Source organism: Lepisosteus platostomus, chromosome 15, assembly GCF_059453375.1.
Source record: "Lepisosteus platostomus isolate fLepPlt1 chromosome 15, fLepPlt1.hap1, whole genome shotgun sequence".
In the NCBI taxonomy this organism is placed as follows: Eukaryota; Metazoa; Chordata; class Actinopteri; order Semionotiformes; family Lepisosteidae; genus Lepisosteus; species Lepisosteus platostomus.
Window position 1 is genome coordinate 23958165 of NC_142625.1, and position 25855 is coordinate 23984019.

At 40.1% G+C, this 25855-nt stretch overlaps 1 protein-coding gene across 1 annotated transcript in view; it reads left to right on the top strand.

Annotated features, from left to right (window-relative positions):
• Positions 1 to 8787: 8787 nt before the first annotated feature.
• Positions 8788 to 25855, top strand: part of plagl2 (pleiomorphic adenoma gene-like 2) — a 34996-nt gene continuing 17928 nt past the window's right edge. Inside the window, exon 1 of the mRNA XM_088608441.1 lies at positions 8788 to 9097. The gene's annotated coding sequence lies outside the window, so the exon portion shown is untranslated. The remainder of the gene's footprint in view (positions 9098 to 25855) is intronic.

The following is a 25855-nucleotide window of genomic DNA, read 5'->3' on the forward strand; positions in this document are numbered from 1 at the left end:
ATGGTGTTATTTTTTTCCTGTCCTGTTACCCCTTGACCGGTCTCAGTCACCAGGCTCTTAGCACAAGGAATACTTTATGAAGTATGTTAATTTTTCTGTGAATGATGTCTTGTGGACCCTGGTCAATTGCTACCAGGTTGCAGAGCTGGCTGCCTGTTCTGGGCAATTCCTAAGAGAAACAAGCTTTTTGGGAAATGGGATCTCATTCATTTGCAGCCACCTTTCTCTCCCTTTCCCCCTCCCCCCTCCAACTCATTTGGTTCGGTGTTTTATTTTTATCAGCAGCCTTGTTTGCTCCTCTCATTTTCCGGCTCTGGAACACAGACACCCCCTTCTTCAGGTTTACTGTTGAATAAATGGCCAAAGTGCCAAAAGCTGTTCAGGTAATTACTGCGCTACAAAGCTCACAAGGCAATGGAGGGGATCATAAGAAATCAGTATGCAGCTCACAGGAAGACATACAATTATTCATTCTTATTAAATGTTTACTTAGGTGATGCATATAGCCAAAGCAGCTTACATGGTTCAAAAACCTATTTTAATACACATTTGGTACATGTTTGCACAGTAGGTTTTGCTGGAGCAATGTAGGTATAAGGTACTTTGCTCAAAAGGAAAGTGTCCCACCTGAGATTCAAACCTTGCCTGGTTTAGGACAGATGGGCTCCTGGATATTCCTATTGATAACTCGTTGATATTAATGTTTGTGACTTATAATACTTTTATCTGGGGCTATTTGAATTTGTATATATTTTGCACAGAGCAATCAGTGTGAAGTATATTGCCCAAGGGTACAACAACAATGCCCTGCTTGAGATCTAAGCTCTTAACCTTCCAGTTACACATCCAGAGCCTAACCACAGTTACACGCTGCCATCTTATTATTTGCTGACTCTGCTTCTCTGAATCAAAGAACTGGGCAGCCTCCCCCCCCACCAACAGGCTTTTCTGCATGGGTCTCCATTGTTTCATATCACATAAGCTCTTGTATGGATAAAGGAAAAACAGTGTTCAGCAGAAGACAACAGTGGTTGCTGAGCTGAGAAGCATTTAACACTGAATGTGAAAGATCAGGGTTATGAAGTGGAATGAGTCCTTAGGGGTAAGGGGCTGGGGGCACAAGTGTGTGTCGACTATGCCAGTCAGCTGCCACACACTCACAAAGACACCAGACCCTATTTGCACAAAAATGACAAAGGAAGTGCCCAACAGAGTAAGCGCTGGGAGTGCACGACTGACTTTCTATTGATATCCGTAGCGGGTTCAGCATTAACCAGCATGTGCCAGGAAAGGAAGACCCCTTCTGTCTCACAATCTCTGTGCCTGACAGCATGACAATAGGCAGAGCTGGCAAAAGAAACTGCTTATGAGGTAATCAGTGAATTCTTCAAAAGCTGCCGGTTCTCAGAACAGGGAAGACCCTTTTCAGATGTCTTTCAATAAGGCAGGAGCGTGGAACTCTAGTTCTAAAGGGAAAAATGGATCTGGTTTTCTTTCCACCTGAGCCCATCAATTATTTAAGTGAACTCATTATTTGCTTAACTGGACAAGTTGAAGCCGTTCCATGCTCTTGAGAAGCTGGAGCTGTAAAGAGACTTATGAAACCTGCAGTACAGTGGCTCTTGAGGAATGGAATTGGGCTCACCTGAAGAAAGTAATCCCAGATCCTTCAGCAATTATTCCCTACCTGCTCCCTGTCTTCCCAGATCATTTTCCTCAAGAGAGTCAATGTGGTACATGAACAGTTCAAGAACAGATTCAATCAGGTAATTCATGTCTGTTTCTGAAGAGTTTAAATAAACTCCAGAAGGCTAGCTGATTGATTTGTGCCTGTTTGTGTCTTGCTTGCCTAAGTTGTCCAAGACCCAACGCCGCTGTTACAAAAGTGTTCAAAAGCCAGAGACTGAAGATCATGTTTTTGGTCTTGCTAGTAAACTTTGTGCAAACCTAGTACATCAGAAGTGAGGACTTCAAATACAGTGGATGGGTTTTGAAAAAAACATCTCAAGACAAGAACTGTATGTTTTTTAACAAGACGTCTTTCACAGGACTAGGAAAATTCACAAGCTATATACTAATAACAGTCATAGTCACGGATGTAGAAAAAGCAGTAGCTTAGAATGTTTGACACCCTCTGGTCTCCGAGACAACGTGTGATCCACCCAGGGTGTTATCAGCTGAGTGCAGACTCACCGTACTGAAAACTCAGATCAGATACTGACTCCATCCCCCTGCCTCTGCCTCTGAGCTCTCTCCCGTTCTCCCATTGCCCATGCATGAAAGGAGAAACAGGACACCTTTCAGAGATGTTATCTGCAATGAACCTTCCAAAGAGGTGGATTTTTTTTGGTGGGGGGGGGGGGCTTATATTTGTGATGATTTTTTTGCTTTTATTTTCAGTGCTTCTACCCATGCTCCTCTGAAATACACCTTTAGAGACAGCTGAGAAAAACAACGTCACAAATTATCACAGAAACCTTCTGAAGACTACAGAAGCTTTCAACACTTTCTGGCTTGTTTGCATGCCATTGTGTTAGTTAAGATGAAAGAGAATTTATGCAAAGTACTAAGGCATTTCAATGCGCCTATTGGTGTTTCAGTTACAGTCTTCTAGGGCATCTTCATTGTCAGCAATGTCTATACCTGCTAGTTTAAATGAAGAATTAAAGAGCACCAAAAACATAGACATGTTGAATAAGATTTTTCTTTGAGATTATTTAAGGCGCTATATAAAATAAAAATAAATATTAGTACTGTGACATTGCACTGATGAGCCCCGAACAGGAAAACTGGATCTGCTAACTCTCCTAACTGCTTTTCTGTTTGTGAGAGTACAAAATAAGATAATAAAGTTGCTGTAACTAATTTCAAATCTTTTATACATGCAGACACATACAGATGAACACGAGTGATTTACAGTTACTTAACAATATACACTTTGTCGTACACCTTATGATCTGTCCAGTTTTTTTAGAAGGAAATGACCAAGAGTGGTTTGTTTCAGCTTTCAGCTTTGCCTGAGGACTTTCAGGTTTCAGTTTTTCACTTTCAGGGGTCTCACTCATACAGCACCAATGACAAACCCCCCCACCCTGTCATTTTCAAGTGCACATAAAATGTTATCATTTTTTGGGTTATTTCCTTTGTTATTTAAAAAAATATCTGAGACAGGCTGTTTATAAAACACATTTATCTGAGATAGAGTTGTTGAGGTAAAGTCTTTGGGAAATAATATTTCGCCACCTACTTTGAGAGAATAAATCATTTGAAGAAGTCTCCATTGCAGAAATATTGTTCTTTGAACTTTCCTGTGTGTACTTATCCTCCACCTGCTCCTTTACAGTTTGCACACAGACACGGATCCCCTCTTGAACCTCTTTTTAACTCGCTCTATAATGGTACATATTCCAAAAACAAACTCATAGCTCAGAATGCTACTTTAAGACTCAATGGGGAAGCATGCTAAGCTACAGACTTGCAAATGTCTGTGTTGGAGACTTAAGAAGGAATGGGAGTGGAGGTACAGCTTCCAGGAAACAGAATGAAAATATAATCCTTTGTGTTCATTTGTATAATTATTGTTCAGAGCATGTTTACCCTAATTAGTTGTACATACTGCTCAGTTCCAAATGATGGGTTACGGACTCCGATGGACATTTTTGCATTTTGTTCCTTGTGTAATTACTGCCACTGTCTAGTCGCCAGTGCCACTGGAATGCTAACCAAGCTCCCTGGGGTACAAACTCCCAGTTAAATAAAACCATCCTCTTCGGGAAGCTGGAGAAAAGGGGCTCAAGAAAAGATGGGGAAGCTAAGGGTGGAGGCTGGCGATGTCACACCCCACCGTGAGCTGACTCGTGACTGCTGGGGGGAAACGTGTGAAGGAATCCCAGGTTCGACACAATCAAGAGTCCTGAGAGATAAAATGGTTTGGAGTTTGAAGTGACAACAAACTGTTCTGAGACCAGGAGCAAAGAAAGAATTTAAACCCCGCATTAAAATAATTCTTTCACTTCAGAATGATATTGTTACTTACAATGCACCAACATAAGCTGTTTTTTTTTTCTCAACGGGAGAGCAGTTTTTGAAAAAAAAAACAGCAAAATTGTATATGGTTATGTTTTCCTCAAAAAATGCAATACAAACATTTTGAAAGGCAAATGCTTGCCATTCCTGTTGGTAAATAAAGGAACAGAACACTTACTCAGCTAATTAAAATAAAATCACATCTGCTTCGGGTACTTGATTTGTACAGTAAAGAGAGCATTAAAAGCTTTCTAACCCGGAGAGAGACTAATATAGGCATAGAGGAAACTAGGGTGTTGGCTGTTGATGCTTTTTAGGGTAGAAGACAGTGAGCACCTACAGTATTCATCTCCTCCACAGCAGTGAAGTAAGGCAGCAGAACAAGGATTTCAGGTTAGGGGAAAGATAAAAAAACACATAGAGAAGGATAATTTTTTAATAAATAATGAATTTCGTATCTGCAACATTATGATTCACTTGCAGAGAACATGAGAGATATACCTGTGAGATAAATGATGGAAAGCAACTGATATGTTTGTGAGTTCTAGAAATGGTTGACAAGCAATACGGATATTTTAGTAGTTCTGTATGTACAAATGCCTTTATTATCAGCTCTTTTTACTTTAACAATTTGTCTGGTCTGAAGCAAATTAGACCAAACTTTATGGATCTGGACCGACATCTATTAATAAACCTACTCTGTGCAAGGATTAGAGGTGGTGGCCTGTTTGTTATTTTCTAATAGTGAAAAATAAGGACCAGATGTTTATAAAGCTCTACTGTATGCTTTATTTTTTTTAGATATTTGTAGAGAGCAAGGCGCAGAGAGAAATGTTTTCAGATAGGTCATGTGACACGCAGGGGTTAGGTCTGGGGGTATCAAGGATAAAACAGTGAAATTGGGATGACACCACAAACTGGTTTGGATTAAAATCCTCTGCTACTTATCCGTAAACAAACACAGATGTTTCAAAGACTTCCCTCTTCTGTCAGTATGGGGGAAACCGTATTAAAAGGGTCTTTAACTCCCAAGCCCTATTTGCAGTGGCGAAAGACTATGTAAACTTAACATTTAAACATCTTCTTTTTAAAAGCAAACCAGAGGAAATTATCATTAAACAGAAGAAGCATTACAACGAAATTCAATTTACTTTGAATATCAATGCGCAACCTGAATGACATAAACTCAGAGAACTGCAATCAAGCTTGTCATAGCAAACTACGTAGAAATTAAACTTTCTAGCAAATATCACCTTTTCCCTCCTTATTCACAAAAAATAGTAAATTCACTGACCAGCATCAGTACATTGGTGAGATCTGAACAATTTCTCGGAAAGTTAATTCTAAGTGTGAAAAAGGGATTAGATACAGTACCATGCTGAAATGTGTGTTTTCTCACTTAGAATTAATTAAATGTGTAATTGTAATTCGATTGAAAGGGGACTCTTTTTTCAAGCAAAAATAAATGCATCAATTTATAACTAAGAAAACTAAAAATGTTAAACTCCACTCCTTTGTTTTTCCATCTGTAAGTATGACAGCTTTATAAAATATTTTGAAATCATGTCTACATTGCTGTCCAGTCTCATTTACCTTGCATGTGTTTTGTTTTTCACACAATGAACCTAATTTTTAGATATTTCCAAGACACAGAAAACGAGAACAAGTTAACTTTATCCCGTTTGTCCAGCATTGACCTCCAGAAACACCCAAATCTGATTTGAGCCTTCTGTAGTTTTTCTAGCAAAACTGACAATGTAGACATACTCCTATTCCAAATTTCAATATAAATTATTTTATTTCTACCAAGTTAAACGAACTTTACCAATTTAATTAATTGAAGACCAATTGCTTTCCCTTTAGTCTCTGTATAAATAAACGAGTGGGGTCTAATTGTGATAGATAAACAATCAGTTAACACAACTATTATGCCAATGAAATTATGTTCACAATAATTTTAAGGATTTAGTGCTTGTATTTTGTCATGCTTGTTTTGTAGAGTAAATTTAAAAATAGAGATTTCAAACCAACATGACAACATGACTGTAGCTATCATTGACTTCCAGCACAGAAAGGCAAGAATGCAAAATAATTAAACCTATTTAATTTTTCCCTGTTTTTGTCATAGCAAAGTCCAGATTTTCACAGAGTAATTTCAAACTTTTCAACTCAGACATAAATATATCCTCTGTGAATTGCCAGAATTAATTATCCTGCATGTAGTTTATGTTGAACATGTTTAGAATTTTATATTTAGAATTTTGTAAGTGGTATTTACTTATGAATGAAGATGTCATATTTATACCCTTTTTTCAGAAATGTTTCTAAAGTCCTGCATTTGAAAATAGCTGTCTTTAAAAAGAAACAAAAACAACAAAGTTCTAAATAAAGTCCCGGTGATATTTTCTTTTAAAATAATTAAATCTACCCTGACTGGATTTGCCTCACTGATACTTTCGTGATGAAAAAAACATAAATTTCAGAAATGTATCAGGGATAAATCAAATGCAGACTAAGAGATAATTTTAAACTTTTGGTTTGGCAAACTCATTTTTTTGTTACTTTATTTTGGCTTTTGCAATTGATCAAGATGTTGGAAAAAGAACGGAGAAAGATATTATCAGCACTCTTGTGTTGTATGTGAGCACTTCCAAAAACACATTGAATTATTATGTTTCATTACATAACAATAAATAAAAAGTAAATTATTTTAAATCGTTTTCCATTGTGTAATTGTAAATATCATCTCTTTTTGTTTTGTTTTTGAAATAGCTTACATTTTTATTTTCTGTTTTGTAGTGGAATTGATGCTTTCATTAGGTATATTTTTGGAATGTAAGAAACATGTATGTCTGAGATATAACATTCAGCATTATTTTATGACAATTGTTTCAGTTTTATTTAACAAACATTACAAATTAGTTGCCTCTGTAAATGTAAAATACATGTTATGTTAAGCTTTCTTGTTACTTTACAATCAAAATATAAGACAAATGTCCATGAAACACTGTTGTCAAAATTAAACAAACTCTTCTACACATTGTATCATTTCACTTTAAATATGTAATAGTGGACTTTGTTACTTTTATTTTCAGACTTAAAAACAATATTTAAAAAATATACAGAGCAAAATTCAATCTCTCAAATATTGAAGAGGATTTTTTCTGTTTATTTGGCTTCTCAAGACCAAGTTATGTATTTAATTATAACAAATAAGTCTTAAGATAAATGTTTCCAAACTGGAGTAAATGCAAAGGTAACGTATATTATAATCCATGTTTACCACAGTTAGTTCAGATTTTAAACCAGGCAAAATAGGAAATACAATTTTTAACACAACATTTTTATGTCTATCAATTTCTTGAAAGGAAAAACGTTTTATTTCTCTAAAATTAAAACTGAAAACAAGATTCTCGCGGTTTCAACATGTGAATTTCACCAGGAAAGACCTGATGTCTCCCTATGTTGGCATTCCCACTGAAGAGTTTTTCCCCTTTTCCCACCAGTTTGCAATCTACTACTTAAAATTGTGAGAAAAATGCACCACCCGATGAGCACGTGTTTAAGCTTATGAAGAGACATTCCAAGGAACAAAAAGATAATTATTCGTTTGTCTGAAGCAACGAAAAAAGGCAGCAAAAATTGGGCGCAGATATTAGTTGCTGATTTTTTTCCCCCCGTCGGTGAAGAAAATGTCTTGAGCGGGGGGGGGGGGGGGGTGGGGGGGTTGGGTGAGGAAACGGGTAAATGTGCCCTGGAAGTAATTCCTAAGCCCCCAAACACAAGGTGAATAAGAGGCTCAAGAGCAGCTCCACACGTGGGCCCAGTACTTAGTCCTCATTGTGGTCTCACTGGAAACGTGGACAGTTCCCTTGAGCAGTGGAATGGTTTTCAAAGCAAAATTAACTTCGCTGTTTAAGGCTGTAAATGAATCATGCAAATATAACTGCATAATGCAGACCAACGGTTCTACAAGTCCCCCACAAGACTGAAATCTGAAATTCTGGTTATTAAAATAGGATAGGGGAAATGTTTACAATAAAACACAATGCAATGCGAAGGTATCTGTAGGGCTAATTCTAATTCTAATTCTGAATCGCGCTTAACATTATTTAATTTAAGCGTTTTCTTCGGCTTTTACAACATACATTTCTCGTTTCTCAGACAGAGGCATGAGAAATGTGTCAATTCTGATGTGTGCCATGTGTGAAATACACCTGTGCATACCTTTTGAACTCTTCTGTACTCGACTGAACAAACGTTTAACAGGTCAACACAATCTAGACAACACGAGAATACACCAAGGTGTAACACCACCAAATAACAAAAAAAAACCCCATCATTTTAAGGAAGAAGAAAACTTTTAAGACATTAAAAGGGATTTATCATAAAAATAAATTTGTAATGATGTTTTATTTTCCAGATAACCACACAATAATATTATATCAGAAAAGTCGTGTCTTCGGCTGATATTCCGATATAATTGTAGAGAAATGTTTTCGTACATCCTTTATTGAACAGTTACTTTTGATTGATATTTTATGTACCAAATCATTAATCAATGAAGTTGTGCGGTTATTTTTAAGAAGTCCATAACAACATGAGTACATCACCCTGCTTGGAACACCATCAGTCTATTGTTCGTTTAATTCATTGTTAAAACAGCCCTTTACTTAAGAAACCGATCACTAAGTTACAACGACTTTCTGGAATCTTTTAAAGCAAGTCTGTTATTGATTTCGTCAAACCTACCAGCTATTTGTGCTCCTACTTTCCTCTCGTTTTATTTTTATATCTGGAAATGCGTTTATTTATTGTTTTATTCTGATGGACTGTCAACACTGCCAAAAGACGGAAAAAAAATGTAGTTTACCAAGCCCCGTAAAAAAGTTTGTGAAAGTGCCTGACGTCACTCCCACAATGCTCCCGCTCCAGAACTGTGGTGCCGCAGGCTGGGGAGAAGAAACGTTCAGGCCCTGAAAAAAGAAAAAATATAAAAAAATTGGAAAAAATAATAAAACCGCTGATCGAGGAGAGAAAGGCCAGGAAAGGTGATGTGGGAGATCCCACGGTAGGTTTGCGTCTGGTCTGGGATAAAATGTTGCCGGGGTTGCTTGAGACATTGACTACTGAAGTGCTGGAAAGTTTTTGGTGGTTATAGCTGTGCTTTTTTTTTTTTGCAAGTCTTCTAAAAGTGGCTACAGTTTGTGATGGGATTTTTTATAATACGATTTGAACGGTAAAGGTTATAGTAATCGTGCGATTTCCCGTTGGAGAGCACTAACTTCAGATTTTCTATCACTTTTGTTTCCAAATGCGTTTTTTAAAAAGTGACCGTTCGTGTGGTAAGACCACTTTTATGCTACTTGTTTAGTTGGAGCATGTATGAGCATCGGGGTATTTAATTTTTAATTACGTGATCGCCTGGTCGCTGCAAGTTTGTCGATAAATATGCGTGGTTTTAATTTAATTGTGCTCTGGTCAAAATGCATTTCGTTCCCGGTGGGCTTTACTTATCTAATTGATGCTCTGGGTGAGTTTTACGGGAATAATTACTTTTTACGGATTTAATTTGTATTTATCTGTCCTGAATGGAGACCGTGCCATTGGACACAGACACAGGGACCGAGCGAGCGTTCATGGTTCATTTTTGAGGCATTTTATGAAGTGTTAAGCCTTTTGGATTTCTGCTTGTTTGTTTTGCGCAATATTGTTTCCACTTTGTAGAAGTGCTGCAAAGCAACAACAAAAAAAACTTAAACAATTTGAAAATTTGTAACCACCCCCAACTCCCCGAATATCTCGAGTGTGTAACCCAGCGATGTTGTATTTGGTGTTGTCGTCAGTTGTTTTTTCCTAGATTATTTTCCGTTTTACAATCTGGCTCTTAGTTTTCTTATTTACTTAATCTGCCCGGGAAAAATACGAGCATCCTGCTACGAGAAAGACACAGTAATTTTATTGCCAGCTTTCGATGCTGAACTGATACCGAGTTTGATTTTGTTCTTTTTTTTTCAAGAGTTTGGTTGTGCGTTTTTCTAACTGTGCATCAGAATATGATGGTTTGCTTAAGAAACATGAGTACTGTTTCCACTCCAGTAGTTTACGGCTTTCATGTGTATCATTGCGGGGACGAGTAAAACATTGCAAACCACTTATCTTCTTGAATTAAGGAACAATAGATTTCCTTCTTTTAAGTGCTGTATCTCTTCCTTGACGATTTGCTCGTCAGCAGTTTCTCTTTCGCTATAAGGAAGAAAAAATATCGAATAGCTAAATTTGCACATACTCGCAGAATATCCTTATTTCCCTGAACTGATTTTTTTTTTAAAAGTTGAACTGTGATAAACAATTTTAGAGGCTGAAGATTGAACGACCGATATCCGACAGCGAACGAGTAATGTATAATTACTCTAACAACAATCCGTCTTTGCTTTTGTTTAAAATACTCATTTGGAAAATAAAATGCACATCTTTGCTGTGATTGTCAATAAACGTCTGTCCAAGCACCTGTCTTGTTTTCGCATCATGCAGCGAGGAGCTTTGTGAAAGTTATCTTTTTTTTTAACATAACCGATTATTTAATTTCAAGCTACGTCTAAGTTTTAAAATGCATTTGATTAAAAAAAAAACGACTTCAGACCATGCAAGACCGAAAACCGTGATCACTAAGGAGAACTAGAGTTTATCTTCTTCTTTGTTTATTAAACAATTTACTGCAGACCCAGATTCTACACCATGTCCTGCAGCAGTTCATTTTTTAAAGATGATCCTCTTGTTACGTAGAACAGTGACAGACATTCTAGAGCCTCACCTATTTCCATAGCCGAAAGCTACATAATAAGGAAATGGAAACGAGATTGTCACGAGACAATGGTTTTCTTATTGATCTTGCAGTGCGAGACAAAGCAGATATTAACGTGTTGTTTTTTTCTGTTGCCATAAACCTGACCAATGTATGGGTCACATTACCTTATCTGGGTGTCTCTCAGGTTGCCCCTTAAGTTGGAAAAAATAACAATAACCTGTTATAGCAAAACTATTGATCTCGTTTAAACCGCAAAAGCTCGGCAGGATTTTGTGCAGTTAAATCAGGACCTGGTTACCAGTTTGCATTTGAAAATACTTTTTTTTTTATTGTTACAAGAACATTATTTGATTAATGTCTGGTAGTTTGAGCTCAAAGAGACCTCTTTGAAATCGTTTCTGCTTTTAACTTAACTGTGCAATTCTCTGAGAATAAATTTGCTTCAAAAGTACTGCATTATGCAAAACAAAGCTGGGGAGTATCCACTATGGAAAGACAACTGAGCTTTACAGTACTAAATCGCTATCTGCTTTTCTGTACATTGTGGGTCTCAAATCTGTTATAGATGTTTCTGCAGTAAATCATTTTCAACATTTATTTAATTTGTCTCTCTGCAGAGCATCCTGAGTGACGTTTAGATCATTTATAACATTACATCTTCCTGATAAAGATAAAATAGGATGTTAAGGTAGTAAAAGACGTGTTTGTCCTGGTTGATTGAAATGGCAGTGCAGATTCGTTATGGCAACTAAATTTAAATGATTGAAGTATTCTTAGAGTGAAGTAGCCCCTTAAAAGCAAATCTTAATCTCTATATATGGTATTCGATGGGGGAAGCGGGTGTGGAACTCCATGATCTATTCTTCATTTCTTTCACAACCATTTCTCTGGTGGTGTACCTCTCTTTTAATTTTGTTGCAGTCTTATATTTCGATGTATTCAGTAAAGGGCCCCTACCTTCCAGCACTCCTTTGACACGCAAACATGTGAGAGTATACAACTGATGCAAAACCTACAGGTTGTGTCAATCTGCCAGATTGGTATTTCTTTTTCAACCTTCTTTAACAAAATATTCTAGGATTAATTGACATTGCCATGTCAAAAAAAGATCCTCCAGTATTGGGGCATGCCCACTTATTACCCAATCAATTTAGGCACGCGCATTTGCCAGCATTTCAGGGTACAAATTCATTGTCGTTGTCTGAAAGTGTTCGGCCACATTGCGCTCTACCGGATGAAAGGAACTTTCCTTTACATTTTGAAATGTTTTGTTGGAGTTGTGTTCCTGGCATGCAAACCACTATTCTTTCACAATTGTGTTTTTCAAAAGTCAGTAAAAAGTAAGCCTGTTGAACAGAGTGCTGATGAAAAACAGACCCACTGTGCAGGACACCATCCACATTCTAACTCAACTTGCAGTATTCAGCATCTGAAGTAGTAGGAAGATGTGAGATACTTGATCCCCATATTGTGATAATTCCTAAGGCTTTCCACTGAAGTGCCTAACTATTTAGTTTAAACATTCCTGAATTGTACACTTCTGCTCCATTGTAATTAAATCTGGGATTATCGGATTCTGTATTTGTTTGCTTCTTAAATTTTCTTCATTGTTGGTGTGCATGAACCTTCCAAAGGGAAGACTCCCAAGTTTTAATAATCAGTGATTGGTGTTTGTATTTGAAGCATACTTTTAAGGACCTTGATTGTATCATTTTTATAACCATACCACTGAGGTATGTATCGTCTTATTTTCTCTGGATTTTTGAAAAAGATGTTCCTTTAAGTGCTGATTTGTAAGAATTTGCGATTTGTTAACAAGTGTAAGTACTTTTTATATTTGTTTTTTTTTGGTACGTTTGATTGTGTCTTTAACATTCTGCAAGTATCGTTTTTGAAGTTTATCTGTGAAGCACACCAGCCAAAACAAAATAATTTTAAATCACAAAAGAATAAGCCGACCACAGGCTTTCCTTCTGAGTTGGATGTTTCCTGTGAACATCCTTAATTCTTGTAACTTTGTGAAATTATGTTTTCGGTCCAGTTTTTTGGGGGGGAGAAGTTGTAATTGCACCATTGCAATTGTTTTTGTTTGGGTTGTCTGCAAGCAACTAGTATTTGCAGAGTAGTTCTCCAAACCTCAAAAACAAACCATTATGCAAATGTGAGTGGCTCTAACTTGCATAGAGCCCTGATGAATTAATTACATAAGTGGGCCTACTTGCAGACCAACAAGTAATGTTCTAAAGTGCCCTACTGTATGGGAGACTAGTTGTTATGCAAACACATTCTCCTTATGAAATCCTAGTTGATTTTTAGGATATGTTTAATCCTGCTGCATTTCTTGTCAGATGTACTGTACTACTGCTTACTAAAATGGCCAATGTTTCAGCTCCTCAGTGTAAATTGATTGTTGTGTATTTAGCTGCTCTAATAAATACCAAAATAGAAGCATGTCAAATGGCTGTAAACCTCTGCCCATAGTTGTCTGTACAGTATAGCAACAAGCCTTAAGCGATTGGTGCTCGTGTGTTTGCTTTGGTTAAAGTTCTGTAAATAATTGAGTAAAGAGGAGAGTTGCAAAGTAGCTGCACAACCAGATCTGGAAATGAAATCCACAGATTTGCTCAGTCCACAGCCTCTCTTGATCCTTTTTAATTTTCCTTTTGCTTCGTAATGGCAGCATATGAAGAATTCTGGGTAAAAAATAAACACCAGTGTACTATTAGTTGTGTACAAGCGTCCTATTGCTTATTTTAAACAAAACTGTGATCCTCCTTTTCCACTCTAAGACATAAACAGTGGTGTTGTGCCTTTGTTTGGAATATCCCAAAACTCTGGAGTTGAATTTGCTGAAATTGACAAACTTATCCGATTTACTCCGTGTAATAGTTTTTGCCTGTGTCATTTGATTTTATTATCCCATCACTTTGTTTGGAAAAAAAAATAGAAGGTGATTTGAGAATAAAATCTAAATGAAGTTTGTTTTACTTAATATTTGTTTGTTTTTTAACATTAATGTTAAAATTAAAATGCCAGTTCTTCCATGTACACAAGAAAGATAACTAAAAAAAAACATTGTTTTGGTATCCATAAATTAAATCAATGCAAAATAGATTGATAAAGAGACTTAATATGACTAGGCACATAGTGGAGAATGCACTAGGGTTTAGTAAACAAGTTCTTGGTGTTTAGCAGAAAATGTGAATTGTATCAGAGTTTTTAGTAGCGGTTTGGTTTGATATACATTCCTTTATCTTGAAAAACCTGTGCAGCACACTGACAGGAGTTACAGGGGTGATTTTCTGTTGGAAAGGTCTTCATTGAGCCACGCTCATGTGAAATTTGTCTTGAGGCTTTGCAGTGGGATGGTGGCCAATGTCATCCTCATCATCGCACATGATCATGATCATTTTCTTTGAAAACCTGGAAGTCAGTCTCAACCTGGTGCAAAATATAGACCTTCAGGTGTCAAGCAAAGACATTGGATGTTTTGCAGTGATTATTTCTTCTGTAGCACAGATGTTACATCATGTTACAAGAAAGATGTGGAAATAGCTCTCGCGTCTATTTTAGATGTGGGGGTACATTGGTGAGGGTTCTGGTCTCGTAATCCCAGGTGAAACATTGCTGTTGTACTCGGGTGCTTCACCATAATTGCTCCAGTAAAGTACCGAACTGTATAAATGGGTGCAAATGTGCGTCATTTTGTATAAAAGTGTCAGCCATCTCAGTTAACTATAGAATATACTACAGTACGTGTACAGATACAGCGCACTTTTTGATCTGCAAACAACTTAAATGCCTTACCACTGAGAAGAATTAATTATAAAACCTCTAAACTAAAGCGGAGAAATGTGCTCTCCAAAATATAAACAACTCCATGATTCACGTGGAAAATAGTTATGATTTTGATGACACATCCCCCTTCCTTCCTGTTCTTAAGTAATTTTTCATAAACCTCATTGAACCTCATGATGCTGGAGAGATGTGACATTTTCGTGGTGAATCTTCTGTAGCAAAAAAAGCCCCTGCTCCAGTTTGTAATGGTAGAAGGAGCTGGCTGTGATCTGGGATAAAGATTTTTAATATCTTTACTGTTAGACCATATTAATGTTGCCCCGGAGAAACTGTCCAGAATCTTAAGTTGTTTTTCTGTGTATTAAAGCTGGTGATCCATGCGAATACACATCCTGCAAATAAAGCACAGTGATGCCGGTTTCAGACTTTTATTAAATTTCTAAGGTTTTCTTTAAATTGTTTGTAGCTGAATTAAGTTTGTTCACCCCTGTGATGGACACCATAAAATCGATTTAAAGCAAATTTGCTTTTTTGACAGCCTTTCATACTAAAATAAAAACAAATTAAATAATCACGGTCTTTCAACTCCTGCTCGCTATGTTTGTGCTTTATCTGGTTTTATTTTGGAGTAAGAGAATTGCTTTACTATTAAGATGTGCTACTTTTGCACTGTACTTAAGTCAAAAAGAGTAATGTGGACTGCCCAGCATCAGTAAGAAGAATGTTAATTGGTTAATTGCAAGCAAAGGGTTAAAGGATCATTAAATCTCGATCACATTGATTGGAACAGTCCGTAGCGCTTGCCATGCCCAGTCTCAAAAGAGCTTTTCCCTCCCTTCTTCACAAGGCAGGCAGATGAACATACTGATCCCACATGCCTGAAGAGCTGGAACAGTGGTGGGAAATCCAGGATGTAGCACATCCACTGCAAACGTGAGGTCTGGGAAGTCTTAATTGCTCCCAAGATGCTCAAGGGAAGGCTGTGGGATAGAGGGAGCATCATTCATCTTTGGGAGCAACTGTCAGGGAAGCCACACACTCGGCACAGCACATCTCGGACCATTGAGATGAGATTGTGAATTAATTTAATTCAGATGACAATCTAAGGAAGAGCTGTGTTAACTTATTAACTGTTAACTTATCCAATATCCCCCAACATTTGCCCAGCACAGAGCTACTGTACACCTCCTAAAACCTCATCAACTAAATGCATGCGAGTATCACTCTGCTCACTTAGCTGTTTTCTGTTAACACTGAGGTCTAGTGAATCATGGAAGAGGAGGATTTCAGCCTTGGTCACTCTGGTGTTGCCCAGTCCATGCATTCAGATCACTCTTCTCTTCTTGCTGTGTCCTGGCTTTAAGACTAGTGTAGTAACGGGGGAGAATTGCTTTAGAATTTGACGGAGGACTGAGTTTCCTACAGCCCAGGGGGGCATCTGGATCACATTGCCTTGCTTTCCTCGAGACTAGGATTTCCTAAAAGATCTCAGTGAAATCCCTCACTCAGACTTCCCACTCTGCATCTCAGAGCTGTGAAATTCTTACGGGCGCCAAGACGTCAAGGGGGAAAAATAAATCGTTTTTCTTCAGTTCCGTGTCCTTGCGTGCACAGGGGTTAGTGCGAGAGATCCGTTTGTTTTTTCTTTCTCGATCGAGTGGATGGGGGAGAGGAAGGTCGAGGGATGACTCGCCAAGTGACTCAGCATCTGCAGCCCCAGAATGTGCCGGCTGTCAGTGACGGGTTGTAGTGTATCCCTGAAGAGCCCCTTTACATTACAGTGACCAACATCCACCTCTGTTTCAAAGGCATATGCATTTGCTGTGACTCACATCTTAGCTATACATGGACTTAAAGCTTAATGAGACCAAGCCCTCTTCAAATACCTTTGCCATTAGAAAGCAACTTCACTGCTTACCAGAACAGTCACTTGCTTTTAATGTGCACACAAGGCTTCTCTGTCAAACTGGATCTCAGATGGATTAATGATCAGTTAAGATGACATACATCGTGTTATGTTACAATGTAGCCAAGATGTTTCTGTCTTACGACATGATGCTTACAAACATTATATGCTGAGAGGATGGAAATGCACAGCAAATGAAAACTGGAAGCAGCAGACTCTCAATACATTGTATGCATTAAGACTTGCAAATTAAATAAATGCCCCCTTTTTATTCAGAGGCTAAAAATCTGCATCTCTTACATTGTGTTACAAAACTAAGAAAGTTGAGGCAATTAATTTTCTAGGATTAAGAGAGAGAATAATGGCAGTCAATTTATTTGGCTAATCTCCTTAACTCCTGTTTCTAGATTTACTGCAAGGTCTGTGTCAGTTGCCTTAAATAAAATAATTCACTTTAAAAGGTGTTACTCAGGTTGGGCCCACCAAAAATAGGAATTTTGCAAACAACATGTCTAAGTAAAACTGTTAACATCGCTATTATCCAGACTGGAGGTTATTTTAGACTTGCCACTGAATGAATGCATTGGCTTTGGTGAAGGAAGTTTTCTTGCTTTTTGTAGCAAAAGAACATGGATCACTTTGTCTGTGTTGGCTTTGCGGCAGATGTCACCAGAGTGGCAGATCAGGGTGAGGAGGGGAACCGAGAGATTTGTTTTGAGTGGATAGTTTGGTAACTGATTCACCTTTTCTGGGGCTATAGTCGCTGACAGCTTGAGCACTTGGCCCTGCAGTGAGTTAGTGTTCACTGAGATTTTCTTCAACCTTGTGACGTTTTAGCAAAAACTTTGTTTTAAACTGTGCTTTTTTCAACACGTGTCACCGAGAAATAATGCATGGATTCATTGTCATCTTTTTTTTCAGCACCTTAGGAATATTCACAATCTGTAGAATCTTTCTGTGACCATGTTGCTAGAATACAGAATATTTTGCAGAGTATCTTAGGTGTGTGGGGTTTAGATCTGGACATCTTGCATACTAGGTCTGCTCAGTGGATACTTCATCTACAGGGAAAACCTCATCCAGCTGAGCATCGTGACAGCAAACATTAGCTTGTAAGGTCAGCATCATAGCCATGCCAAGTTGTTGACAAATGGAATCATAAGATGTTAATTCCATTACACAACTGCTGTTGAAGATGTTTATGTATCAATGTTACCATTCCTGATGATCCTTCTCCATGCCATTTAAGTTCCACTCTCGGTCTGGCTTACCATATGGCGATTGTGAGCCGTTTCCCACATACGGTACATGTACACGTTGTAGCCAATGAAGACCACACCATTCTGTGAGCTATTTTGTCCAAATAAAACTCCACCCTTTGTCTCTTCCTCAGTTTTCTGAGGAAAATTGGGAGAGTTCACATGTCTAGATCTGATTTTTGCATTACAGAACATCTAACACTCTTTTGGGATGTAACTGTATCTACATAACAATCTGTTATTACTGTGGGTAACTGGATAATCTGCCATTGTTTTTTACGAAACACCTCCAGACTCTGCTCAATCACTCCTTAGATTCCTGGTGTGTAGCTTACATGAGACCAGACTCCTGTGCATCCTTATGCAAGAGCAGCCTGAATTATACCGTTTATAATTATACCATTTAGTCACCTGTTCTTGAAAAAGAGGGTTTTCTGCTTCTTCTGCAACATGCAACGTATCGACTTGCCGTGAGTTGGAGTCGCACATTTTCCTTCTTTGTTTGAGTTCGTTCTTTTACAATTGCACTCTTGTTTCTTCTTGGCGACGTCCTGAGCTTCTCACGGCACGTTGTTGAGCAAGTCAAGTGCGTAAAGGACAGCTTTCCCCCCCATGCTGCTCCCGGCAGGTTTCCTTACCCTACATTCCGTTTCATCCGAGAGTTCACGGAGATTTCTCCGCCCGGGCGTTCCTGAAGATCTTGCCCCACGTCCACGGGCCGGGCAGTCCGCTGACATGCTCAGCAGCAGGGGCAGTAGCTGGCGAGGCGTTAAAGTCCGTCGTCCCCGAGCAGAAGTCAGGCTGGACGGAAAGTGAGGACATCCTGAGGTTGCCCGTAGGCCTACCCCCTTCACCTCCACGCCCTCTCCTCTCTCCCACCCCTCTCCTGGAAACGCCAAACGCTCGCTGCCGTGCCTGAGTACTTAAACCCGCCTCTGCTGCTGTGCGCTCCACCACAGAACCTCTGTACCCCCCGAGCTGCTCCACGGGGTTCGAGGAGAGCACAGTTGCCAGGGTCCCCCTTACGGACAAAAAAAAAAAGAGAGGGAAAGAAAAAGGAAAAGACACCAAACATTAACAAATGGCGCTCTCTTCTCCTCAAACACCAGGACAAAAAAAATGAACCTGGAATGACGACTGCAAGCCCCTTTTCAACCCCTCCAGCATCAGTGTGAAGTTTTTAGTTTGATTGAAGGCCCTTTTTTTGTGGTGTGCGGTGTGAAAGCTGTCCTAATTGAATGATAAAGTGCCCCGCGATGGAGCCTGGTGAATGGTTAACAATGCGATGCCTGTGTGTGGTAGAGGGATTTTGGTACAAGTCCAGCCTTCCCCTCTCCACTCCAAGAGGGGTCTATTATTACCCTCTCTGCTGGACTCTGTCATGTGACTCCTGCTCAGCCAATCGGAAAAGGGCATTCCACCATCCATGTGGTTTCAATGGCCTCATTTTTAAGGAACTGACTTTAGCTATCTCTGCACTGCTGTGCAAATTATAATCCTTGGCCTTGTAATTTTCTTCCTAGTTAGGCTGTTGGGGCTGTTTTTGTTCAGGCCTGTACAGTATTTTCCTTCTTTGTTTCTGCACAAGTGGCAGTGGAGCAGGTGTAGGCTGCTGAAACCCTGTTTTTGTCTTGCTGCTTGAACCACAAAATGTAAGTGGTATCCTGCAGGATTTTTTTTAGCGACGTATTTAAACCATGCCTATTTTAGGAGGCCAAATACATCCTCAGTACCTTTCAACTCTCAAGCATAGGAGGCTCTAAGGAATGTTTTTAAAGATTGACATATATCCTTTGCTGCTTTTTATAGCCTGTGAGTGATGGCACACGTTTTTTGCAGAATGTCATCAAAATATTAATGAGGTTTATTGTCTAACGAGGCTTTAATCTTTAAGTATCCCACCCTGGCACTGGCACTACCTGTGTGGACAGCTAGAACCACTAGCTGAAAATAGCTGGTATGGATTCATGCCCCATTGCTACAGCTGAGAAGTGCAGAATTGTGTGCATTCTGAGCTTTTCAACAAGCCTTACAGCTCAGGGTTATTGCGAAAGACACACACCAGAAGGTGTTCTTCCATTTACTTAGTGGGGTACCCTGTGTGTTTTGGGATGTAGACAGTGGGTGCAGCCTTCTGCTAGTATCAGTGGAGAGAACTCATGGGATTAACCATGGCAGACTGATTAAGGGTGTAAAATACAACTCTGGTTTTTATCCTTTGCACCCCAATACACTGAAGGTGGCATCTATGAGAAGGGTGGAGAAAGTGTGATGTGTCAACAAATCAGAATATTACATTTGGTCAAAAAAGCTGTGCCTTATCTAAACGGAGAATACAGAGGTCGTAGCTCTTTTAATTTTTTTTAAATCGGCATCATTCAGGACTTTGTCCAGCATTGCAAAGATTGAGTAGCGAAACGGGGATCACAGAGGAGAAGGTTTTAGAAACCCCGGGGATGCAGAAATGAAGCCTCTCTTCGCTGCTGGGAGAACTTTGATGTGCGGAGGGATGTGTGAAAATGATCCCCCCCCCCCCCCCCCCCCCCCACCTCCAGGACGCAGTGATAAGAGGGGAGGCTCTGGCTGAGCAGACCTGCATATGGGCTCAGGCAGTAGCTGAATCCAAGATGGTGTGGCTGTGGACAATCTGTTAACTATTTTGCTTAAGCGTCTGTAATCTAATCCCCTGGCTGAATACTGTATGGTCTGTACAAGTGCACACACACACACACATACGAACTAAAAAAACTCCCGTTTCCCCTGCTCCTAGTGTTGGGAGAAAGGACCACCCTCCTGCAGGCTCTCGGCCTTACCCTTTTCGTTTTCGGCAAAAGGCAAAAAACAGCCTCGCAAACGTGTTAATTATTCCGCAGACTGGAGTGTTTTTATTGGGGCCTGGAGCCGATGGGAGGTGTGTGTGTGTGCGGGGGGGGGTTGGGGGCCTTTCGATTGAACTGCGCCGGCTGCAGTTGGTTTGTTGCATTTGTCACAGGGGAATCTATTCAAAACGTGGCTCTCTTTGGAAATCGCTGTCAGGAACGTTAAAAAAAGCCATGAAAAGGTGCTCCTTGTGTTCAGCTTCTTGGGCTCAGAGAGTGATATTTACAGCGTAACTGGCGTTTTCCCTTCTAATTAAAGTTCCGTACAACTCGTAGAGTATTTTAGTTTCGTGGACACCATCTCTTGAAAGGTTACAGCTAACAAAATCCAATGTGTTGTTTGGTTTTAGATTACAATTAAATATCTGTGGACTGATATGTGTAATAAAAAAAAAACTTTCAAACTGAATCGGTGTGTGGTCTAACTTCTGTCCTCAGACTTCTGAGTGAGGGTGTTGTTTCTGAAACGAATGTTTTGAAATTATTGATCTAAAGTTGAAATGAGGTTTCAAAGAAATGCGTGGAATATCTTCTTGCTTGGATTTGGCCTATGTGAAGTTGCATTGATGCACAGTTGATATTTATAGAGCTCTTTTGCTTTCCTTTTTTTTTTTTAGTTTTTGAAGGGTGTCTTCATTAATAAAAATAATGAAATTTGTTGCTGAATCTAATAATTTAATAATAATAAGGGGAAAAGAACTGTTTCTCCTCTAATTGACAGAGCAGAGAAACCTCTCTATTGAAGCTGTTGTAGATTTGGGTAAACAATACCCTGCGCAGTACATGTTATTTTAAGCAGTGCTGACTTTGCCGGACTTAAAAATTGTTTGTTGCTGACCACATCTAAAACGAATTTACAGCATAAAGAGACATTGCATCTCATCAGTGTTGGAAAGGGACTTTTTTTTTTCTCTGCACTGCTGACACTTTAGGAGTCGCACGAGGAGGTAATATATTAGCACTTTTTTTATAAGGGGAACTGGGTTAGTGCTTTTATTTTAACCCCAATTTCGGAGAATATGATCACTGCATTCAACACGGTGAAGGTGCCTGCAGAGAAAATCTAGATTGTTGTTGCATTTAGGGAGATCGTTATGAGAGCGCAAAGGCCGACAACGGAATCCCACCACTTTAACGCATTTAATAACAACCATATGAGACGAACACCAGAGCAGAACCATCAAACACAAGTTTCTCACTGCAGCATCGCAAAACAGTGCAGCAGGAGCTTTTAATGGTGGGAAGCAGAATGGCAGCAGCATTGCGGTGGGCTGACAGTAGCTCCCATGCTTGTGCAGCTCCAGAGGCTGTAGGGGATGGAGCAGATGCACGAGGCAGCATGTGTGTGTGTGTGTGCGCGTTTGCGCGCTCTCTCTCTCTGGGCTTCCCCTCTTTGCGCAGTGCAGAAGGAGGCTGATGGAGCTGGCGGACTGCCCGTTGGCAGGCTGCCCAAAGCGCACGCTGCTCCAGAGCTGTTTCTGTCAGGACCAGGACTCCCTGCCAGTGTAGGGTTTCCCTCACCTTATTATCGGAACCCCGGTCAGCAGAGGCAGGGCCGCTGGCCGCGGTGTTGGGGCGCTGTTCAGGTCAACCACAGTGCGCGCCGGTGAAGGGGATGCTTCGTGCTCTCTAGCTGAGGTCTCATGGTTCCTAGGTGGTGGGTCAGGGCCGGATGATGCTCACCTGTGTACCACAGGTTTACTGCTTAGGCATCATTCCAAGCCCGCTGGACTCGGAGGTTTTTCGCTGCCTCATTTTCAAAACTGGCATCTCAGTTCACATCACGCTGTTTGAGACACCAGACTATTTTCTAAGCACATCGGAAAACATCATCCTTGAATATGTGCTTTTCAGTACGCTCTGTGTATTTATATAATGCTGCTTCCATGTTTATTTGGTCTGCGAGAGGCCTGAAGTTTATGTCAAGAATGGAGTAGAAGAAAAATATAAATAGGAAGGGTAGAGGCACCGTATTACTGCATTTATAGTGAAACGGAAGGGCCTTCCCTTGAGATAGTTATTGAGAATGTAAAGTCTACAGCTTGACCCTTTGGCCTATAATGGCAGGGTCTTGTCTCTTTGTCTAGTCTCTCCTCTTCTGAGAGCTGTTCTCTGTACACGTTTCACTTTCACCCCTGTGTCTTGCATTTTGCCAAAGTACCTGGTGACATTTCAGAAGCTGTCATGCAGAATCCTATCCAGGCTCGTTGGAACAGCCGCCATTGGCGTTGTCAAGTCACTTACCACCCCTGAGCTCTTGAAACCCTGGAAGGAGATCGGTTACTTGTGCAAACACTGGCTCTGCGGTTCCTGTAGGCCTGGCCGATGGGTGAAAGTGGGACGAGAGACACTTGCCAGAGCCCCTCTCTCTCCGTTGTTTCGGCAGATTACTAGAGGGGGAATGGGAGTTAATTGGACCACGTTAATTGCTTATTAGATCCAAAACTGCTTGCAGCACAGATGTCTTGACAAAATATTGAAAGCAATATTTGTGTGTTGGTAAAATACCGCAATTGTTCGCGCGCTGCTGTCTGTTTTGGGTTTTGGATCAGTAGCCCAAAACGGGGCTTTCGTTTAGCGTGGTATTTCACCCTGTCACCAATACTCGCTGCAGGACAATATTTGTTTACACGTATACGTGTGAAGTATGAAATAATGCTGCCTTTTCCTCAGATATCACTGAATCAGATTTCCAGGTAGTGTATTTTATACCCATACTTCATGGAGAAAGTTATCTAAATTATTTTGAACAAAGAGTGTATGTCTTGTCCATACTAATTCATACCACCCATGTCAGAATGGACATTTTTTTCCGGTGTAGATTATGGCTGTATTATTGTAATTCCTCTAGGGTCCTTGTTTACCAAGATGGCTTTTTGAACATTTCTTGCTTTTCTTATTAGCTCAAAACTAAAGCACATCCTGAAACCATGTGAGGTGAACATCTAAGGTGAACTTATCGAGAACATGTAAATTAGTATTGGCAAAAGGTTTGCCATAACTGTCACGCAAGTGTACCTACTCTTGGATGTAACAAGGAACAATGAACAAATCGGTTGTAATAACGTTTATTATGTGTGGTGAACTAATAATGGTAGGAGACAGGTGTTTGAGAATGCTCTTGCCCCATTTATTCGGGGCTGAGCAGTTTGCATCTTTTGAGAACATGCCTTATATATGGGATTTATTGGATATAAATGGGTCAAAGATAGTGGTCTGCTGGTTTGCAATGTTTTAGTTTTAGTCTTAACTGAAAGTGTCTAAGAGCTGTGGTTCTGTATTTATATGGTGATCACTCTGGTCAGTCTCTGTTTGTTAATCACAGTTTCTGGGGGGAAAAGACCTCTGTGTAGGGTACCTACACAATGTCTAAGCATATCTTGGTTGCAGCATATCTTGCCACCTGCCAGGACCTGCTGAAATCTGCAATCCGTCTCTGTTGGCTCTTATTGCTGTGCACGTAGCTAGATTAGTGTAAATTTATAACGTACTACCTTGTTGATTTGCACCAGTTTTTTATTCTGCCTACATTGTTTAGCTTTGGGATCTAGCTGGGATGGCAAAAGAGGTGAATGTTGCGTATCCTGTCGGTCCAGTCGTCATCTGTTGCCGTGCTCTTAAGTTTGCTGAGAACCCTGCTGTCTGCTGTGAAGAGGGACAAGCAGTTCAAGTGAAGAACGAGGGTGTTGGGGGAGGGCGGAGGGTGGTCTGACAGTGAACGGGTGACGGCTGGGCGAAGTGAGAGCAGAAAGGACCAGGCGAAGTCAATCGAAGAGATTGCAGAGGGGTGGCAAAAACCCAGCCGGGCACCAGGTGGAGAAGAGGCGGCCAGATGTGGTTGCTTTTGCATGGTCGGTCTTCTGGGGCACTTTAATCTAGCGTGTTTATTTTGGTATTGCTCGAACACAAGAGCGGATTGGCAGGGGGCATCTGAGGTATGGCTGCTTTAGCGACCGCAGGGGGATTAAAAAATCATCGGAACGAGTGTGCTGATTTTCGGGTGTTTGGGTTGGCGTCCCAGGCAAAGGGTTGCCTGTTTCTTGTTCTGTAATTACAATTAGCGTGCTCTCCACTGTGTAGCTCTTGTTGCCGTTGGCTGGCATTTTCCCCACTGTTTTGTTCTGAATGCCAACCCTATAGAGTGATTTGCTATCTTTGTGCCTAGTTAGACATCAGTAGCAAAGCATCTCTCGCAGGGAGGAGATTCTGCTCTGGTGGTGGTCAAGGAAACCCATCTTTGCGCCAGAGAGAGGATACCCTTGTAAACATCCAAGATTGTATTATGCTGTTTAATTAATTTTTTTCGTTATCATACATCAGTTAACTTCAAAGCGTCTTTGGGTGTAGAGTGCAATTTGTCGGCTGTGGATGTCCATCTTCCTTACAAAGCACACTCAGCTGCTTACAAAGGCTGTTTCATGGTGTCTTTCGAGGGGGGTGGTCTTGTCTGTGGTTTCGCAGCAGCTAACGCCATTTTTAACGACCTTTTTCTCCATGATGTCTTGATGTCGGGGAAACTAGGTCATAACTTTTTTTTTTAAAAGTGTTTGCGTCACAGTTGTACCAGGCAAATACAGCGCCTTTAAGCTGCCTCACTTTATCTGTCAGGTGACAAAGGATGGCAACTCGCAGGTTTGCTGGAGACTAAGACTGTGGTTTCACAGCCTCTGTGGTTTAACAGACATGCTTTGTGTTGAGGCTGTGTGCTACTAAAAGTGTGCTACTGGGCGAGAGCAGCTTCCATAGTTGCCTCCAATCTCTCTCAGCACTTCTGTTCTTTAACCTCATGCCCCTTGACTCCATGACACCTGGCAGAAAATATTTTAAGTCATCTGTTGCTGTCCCTGAGTTTAAAGGCAAGCTGTTTACTCAATGCAAAAATGTCAAGAAGTCACGCACACATTTCTTATTGACAAGCTAATGGTTTCCACTTTTTTCAGACAATTGAATTAAAGTCTTTCCATTATTAGTGTAGTGTTATTGACATGCATTTGTTGTTTATTTACTACAAAGAAAAGCATGTACTTCTGTACACAAAGCGTGGCGGTTGTGTGGAACAAGCTGCACAGCCTTGCTGTTGAAGCTGGTTCTGCTTGATCCTTCAAGTAACAGCTGAATGAGATCCTCACGTCAATTATCTGCTGATAACTAAGTGAGCAAAATGGTCCCAGTGACTTCG